Here is a 239-nt window from a genome sequence, read left to right as displayed (position 1 = left end):
GAAACGCAAAAGAGAAACACACAGCTGCACATAACGTGCAATGAAATTATAATGAAACACACACATGGGAAAAACAATATAATGAAAACAAAACAAGAAAAGAAAGCCGTGACCACCATGTGAATATGTTCAGGAGGCAAGAACACAATTCCCTGCAGTGCGTGTGTGTGTCTTTCGTACAGGGCGAGCAATGGGAATGATGCACACATGATGACAGTCCACACACACACACACAAAGA

This window comes from Trypanosoma theileri, assembly GCF_002087225.1.
Source record: "Trypanosoma theileri isolate Edinburgh chromosome Unknown TM35_Tth_229_V1, whole genome shotgun sequence".
NCBI lineage: Eukaryota > Euglenozoa > Kinetoplastea > Trypanosomatida > Trypanosomatidae > Trypanosoma > Trypanosoma theileri.
Note: the sequence above shows the minus strand (reverse complement) of the source record.